Consider the following 6,004-nt stretch of genomic DNA (forward strand, 5'->3'; position numbering starts at 1 on the left):
ATTTTGCCCGAATTCGCGGTGTTTTGAAACAACAGGGGGGCGGCTGCCCCCCCTGCCCCCCTGTCTCGTACGGCTATGCGCCTATGGATTCGGTAAAAATGGATAAAACTGCGACAAAGCTCAGCTTACACTTTCTGCTATTGCACAACCTAGCTATCTTCATTCTTGAGAGAAATTTGTGAAATTTGGCATTAAAAATGCCAACCTGGCATCCCTGGTGCAGGACTGGCCGTTAGGGTGTGACAGCCGCCCCGACCTTTTCAGAATTTGCCTACCTTTTTTTTGGTGGTGAGGTTTTACCTGTATAACATTCCTGTAAAGTTTCAAAAAAATTGGTCAAGGTTTAGAGGTGACCCGTGACCACTAAAGTTTTTGGGGGGTGGGCGATGCATTTTTAGGGGTGTTTTTGCTATATCTCAGCTCCTAGACATGATAGAAGGTCGTGCTATAGCTCAATCGATGCAGAATATGCAAATTTGTATTAGACTTGTGAAGAAACTATTTGCCTAAAATGTGTAGTTTGCGAGTTATTTGAGAAAAACTCGTTTTTTGTAAAAAAAATTGTGAAAAATTGTTACATATGTATTAAATGTTTTACCATTTTCACTTTTTTTCTTCTTAGGAACACCTGGAGAAGTACAGAAGCTGTACCTCTTCAAAGTTTAAACCTAAGTTACCTCATGTTTAGAAGCATAGAAACTGAACACTAACATGGTGTTTACTGTTTAAGCAATTTTTATGGTGGTAAGTGCGAATTTATATTACATGCTATGTCAAAGTTTAAAGATCCAAGGTATTATTTGCTTGACACAATTCCTGGTGAAGAAAATAAAGTCATTACTGGTTCACGACTCCCTACTTGTCGTCAGGTTCTGCTGTGCTTTCTTGCTCATCATTCCACTACAACAAATACCTTGAGAAATGCTGCTAACGAAGCTGTTAAAGCAGTACTACCCTTTTACGAACATGCAAATGATGCAAGAATACCTCACTTGCAATCTCATAAGATGGCAGAGGAAGTGATTAAGCTGTTTAGTGAAATGAAGACTATCCTAAAAAGAGAAACCCGGTACAGGATGGACGATTTACAGCAACATAGAATTAAGGATTACAAAGAGAAACTAAACTCCACAATAAAGTTATGGCCAAGGAATGTGTTAAAGAACATGAGTAATGAAGAAGATAAAGCATTTTTACTGAGTATGATGACAGACAGGGTTGCAAGTATGTGCAGTGTTGATATGGTTCTCACTACCACAGAAAGGAAGGTCAATAGAAGGAAGGAGTCGGAGAAGAAAGGAATGTTTAAGACGAGAAGCAGCTGAAAAGTCATTTCATATTGTTGAGGATGATGTAGACATTGAGGATCAAGATGATTCTGAAGAGATAGCTCACTGCTCCAACAGGCCACACAAAAGGACTGTGAAGACTGGTACATCAGCATTCTGGCCACATGATACCCTCAATTCTTCCACAGTAGTGGAAGCAGCTGTACGTAACCACATCAGCCCTACATCTTTAGCAGCACTTACATTACCGCTACAGGAGGTGATGTTTCCAAAGTTAGTCTCAGCTACAGAACAGCTCACAGTGTAGGAAAGTTAACATTGCATTTAATTGTAGTGTTTGTTAATAAATGACTTCATTCACTACATCTGTTATCTTGCTTCAAATGTATAAGTTGCAGTCATTGGTTACGATAGCTTCAAAGATAAAAGAATCGTGGTCTCCTCATTCAGCTTGTTGTATGTATATTCGTATGTGCCATGGTGGCTAACCGCTTCTGTGTCAACTTCTGCTCCTTGCAACGACCTAGAACTTATCAACAACCTTCTTGAGAATGTGAAGAAAGGGGCGTTCTTCCCGGCTATCAACATGAAGAAATCGAAAGCAGTATGGCCAAAGCAGCTTTTAAAGCTCTAAAGGGGCACATGTGGTATCTTAGTGAAAAACCTATACCCTTTGCTTCCCCTTTTCGATAGCAGCGTGTCTGACAAGACAAAGCAAAAATTGTTCAAAAACTGACAAGCTTCGAAGATCATGGACATTCTTTGAAAAGAGGAAGTGATTTTGGCAAACCCTCCTTTCCTTCCGTTCCTACAAAACAAACAGATGACTTGAGCTCCTTTGTTGGAGAAGATTCTTGGAGCTTCTTCAGAATCTTGAGGATTGATACGACCTTTTTAAGTGTTGGTGTTGTCGATTGGTGCCAGAACGGCAGCAACTGTGAAGCAAGGAAACGGGTTTCAAATCTTTGTGTTGTTAATGATGCAGCAGAAAGGGGTGTCAAACTGTGCCAAGACTTTATTGACACTACTAAGACAGAAGTTTCATTTCAAAATATTCTTCAAGTATTTGAGAACAGCAGAAATTCTATGCCCAATCAGCGTAAACAAAAGTTACATCCATCTCGGTGTTGGTTTCTTACATTGTGATTTTTATTATCGCTGTTCCTCGCTCTCAAATGTATTTTGTAATTTCGTTTAACATTAAGTAAACATGTGAATTCATCATTTCATTGATTTTCCATTAGTTTTAACCCAAGAAGAAAAGGTGCTTAAACATTTTTCTCACAAATATGCAAAAAACGGGTTTTTCTCAAATAACTCAAAAACTACACATTTTAGAGTGAACATTTGTTCACAAGTCTGATATAAACTTGCTTATTCTGCATCGATTGAGCTATAGCATGACCTTCTATCATGTCTACGAGCTGAGATATAGCAAAAACACCCCAAAAAATGTATCGCGCACCCCCAAAAACTTTAGTGGCCACGGGCCACCTCTAAACTTTGACCAATTTTTTTGAAACTTTACAGGAATGTTATACAGGTAAAACCTCACCACCAAGAAAAAGGTAGGCTCTGTGAAACCAAGTTTTAAAAATCATGGGGCGGCTGTCACACCCTACTGGCCGTTGGACCCGCGAGAGCGTGTGATAGTCACGTGATCGACGATGCGCATGCGTCGAAGTCTTTTTTCGCTTGCAAAATGCGACAAGACAGATTTCGCGCCACTCGGGTTACTTTCAACCGCGTTCAGCCGAAAAGGTGGCTATAATTTCGAATATGTCCCATACGAAAAACGAATTTCGAATATCACTATAATCGAAATCGAAAATCGAAATTGAACACCCCTACCCCCCCCCCCCCCCCCCCCCCTTCAAAATTGCTGGCTACGCCACTGACTGTTTCTATGATAAACTATCCTAATGTTAACGTTGTATTAAGCCTACGATTTATGTTTTTGCATAAATATACCCACATTGTGTACAAACGTCGTTTTCGTACATGATATGGAAGGTCAAAGTTGGGCCCTCTCTAGAATACTTTTTGCTCCCCCTGGTGCTCCAAGCTAGTTACGGGCCTGCTAAGAATAATACCCAACTAGCAAAAGTACAAATGTAAATGATCTAAAAGTGGCATCATTTAATAGCTGGCAGCTGCGGAGTCAGCATGTAGCTTTAGTGCGGAGGGGATTTCAACAAAACTCAATGATGTCTAGGTATACTTTAATTCGACCTTGTAAATACACCATGAATACAGTTACTCTTTGTATTTTAGAGGGGAGGGGGGCAATCGCCCCTCGCCTCTGAATCTGCCACTGCTAGCTGGACAGGCTGCTTAAAAGAAATGTGCTTTCTTTTTGAAAGAAACGACTTCATTAAATTAACCTATTGAGTGTGTTAAACACGGTAATCAAATTATATTAAAAGTTTTTAAGCAACGTTCTTGCAAATTAATTTCCAAACGAATCTGCTCTGAGTTCTGCCTTAATTCACAATCATTAAAGTTCAGTTCATTTTGTTTTGGAAGTGTGGAAAGTGTTTTGTAGAGAAATGGTAGAAGAACAAGTAGTACAAAAATCAAGGTTTGACAAACCCGTAGAAATCCGTTATTACGGAGATAGTCGACACGAGATAAGGTCACTGAGGTACGGAAAGGATGACTGTTTTGTTTACGTGAAAAATAACTCATAGATTCTTCTTTCGTATGGGGTAGCCACAGGTCACGTTGTTATATCCAGGCACAACAACCAATGGATTGTGTTTTATCGAGCGCTGTAAGATTCATATATCAATTCGGAATACAGTATTGTACAATCGACATTGATAGATGATGTGGTGCGCAGTCTGAGCCCACAATAAGCAGGATGCTTTATTTGGAATGATAATAATTAACTATTTTGATGTAATTATCAGGCAGTGCATCCTAAGGATCCGAAATTAGGCTTCTCTCAAACACCAGCTTGCTGGACGTGCCGTTGTTCTCTTGTGTTATATTGCCTTTCTCATAATTATTTTTGCAAAATAAACTTTGTTTGCAAACTTTTTTGTTTGGAATTTTAAACTTCTTGCAATATGATAAATAAGACTAAAACTTTATTACTTGCAACACCACAACCTTGATGCACTACGCTTCATAACACTACTGACTGCTCTTTTTGAATATTAATTAATTATAAAACAAAATTGGCAATTCTAAAGCCGAAGTTTGCCAGTTTTGAAACGAGGAATCGGACTCGTATTTTTTTCGCACGACTTCACAGCTTTGCATGTAATAAATCAAGGCAAACTTTTAAATGCACAAACGATTAGAAAATAATGCGAGCTCGCGATGACTCTCATTGTTCCGTTCAGTTAATTTTATTTTTTTGTTTTTTATATACTTACTTTTCCAAATTGCAGTCGATGTGTTACAGTTTTGATAAGAGAACCACTGACTGATGGAAAACTCAACAACTTAAAAACAATAGTCAAATTTTAAAAGATGTTTTCATATAAATAACAAGTCATACTTGTGCTAGCGTCTGTACTGGTGACGTATTCAAGTGTTATTGCTAATTTTTAATTCATTTGGAAGATCAAGCGTACATGACATCAGAGCCACTTTTGCTGACACAAGACTTTCGATAAGCAAGAATAAAAGCCGTGGGGCCCACAAAGTTTCTCATCTGGTTAAGCCTGATGATAATACTCATAGACAACGCTTCTCTGTCCACCTTCCTGACGGATCAACATCTGTTTAGTGAGTTGATTTTTCAAATTATATTTTTATTAGTGAATAAACATGATCAGAGGTTTAGTAAAGAATTAAAATTTCATTTGTGTTAAGGTGCTCCCCAGCAAATGTTTAATTGACAAACCACTGTAGCCTTATGTGTCTTTTGTGTTTGTTTTTTGTTGTTTTAGGCAAATAACTAAACTTGTAAGCTACATAAGAGCAAAGAGAGTAGGGCTGATGTTTTCAGCTCGTTCCTATTCCTTTTGCTTCTTTTTTAATGTCACACACAAGTTTAGTTGTTTCCGTGACACTCAGTTGGGATTTATTCTTATAATAATATTGAACAAAACCACTTTCCCCCGTTCTTTGTTTGCTGATTTGTAACTTATAAAGTCTAAACTTACTAATCTTTTTGGCTCTCACTGAGTTTTGGTCGCTTCCTTATACGCTACCTACTACCTAGAGATTGACGAGTTTTGTGCTAGCCGGGAAGGACAAAAAGCAGTATCGTTGACAAGGAGATTCCGAGGTTATTTTTAGACCTGGGGGAATTTTAGGGGCCCGAAACCTTTCTATGGGCCCCAGGAATTTGAAAAAATCACCTCGTATTTTTTGAGCGTAGAAAGTTTTTCTTAGAATCGCCTGTATTTGGGACTCGGGGATCTCATCGGTACCGAGCCCAACTTCCTTTCAAGGGCCTTGGCAGAAAGTTGATGTCTGTGTCCACCATTACACACGTCCTTCAGTGTCAGCATGACGCAGCTCGGTGTTCTTGATAAGTGGTAAACCGCCGTTCCTTGAACGTCGAGCAGGGGCTTTCAGCAATGGCCAAATTGTTGTCATTGAATGTATACCTATTTTCCTCGCTGCCACAAATAAATGCTTTTCTAATCCCTTCAACTTATACATGATTGGTGACTTGTTGCTGTGATGTAGCTATCCCGGAAATGGAGAGTTGGCACTATTGTCCAGCGCCATTCCAAGCGTACCTGGTCAGTTTT

Source organism: Aplidium turbinatum, chromosome 10, assembly GCF_918807975.1.
Source record: "Aplidium turbinatum chromosome 10, kaAplTurb1.1, whole genome shotgun sequence".
NCBI lineage: Eukaryota > Metazoa > Chordata > Ascidiacea > Aplousobranchia > Polyclinidae > Aplidium > Aplidium turbinatum.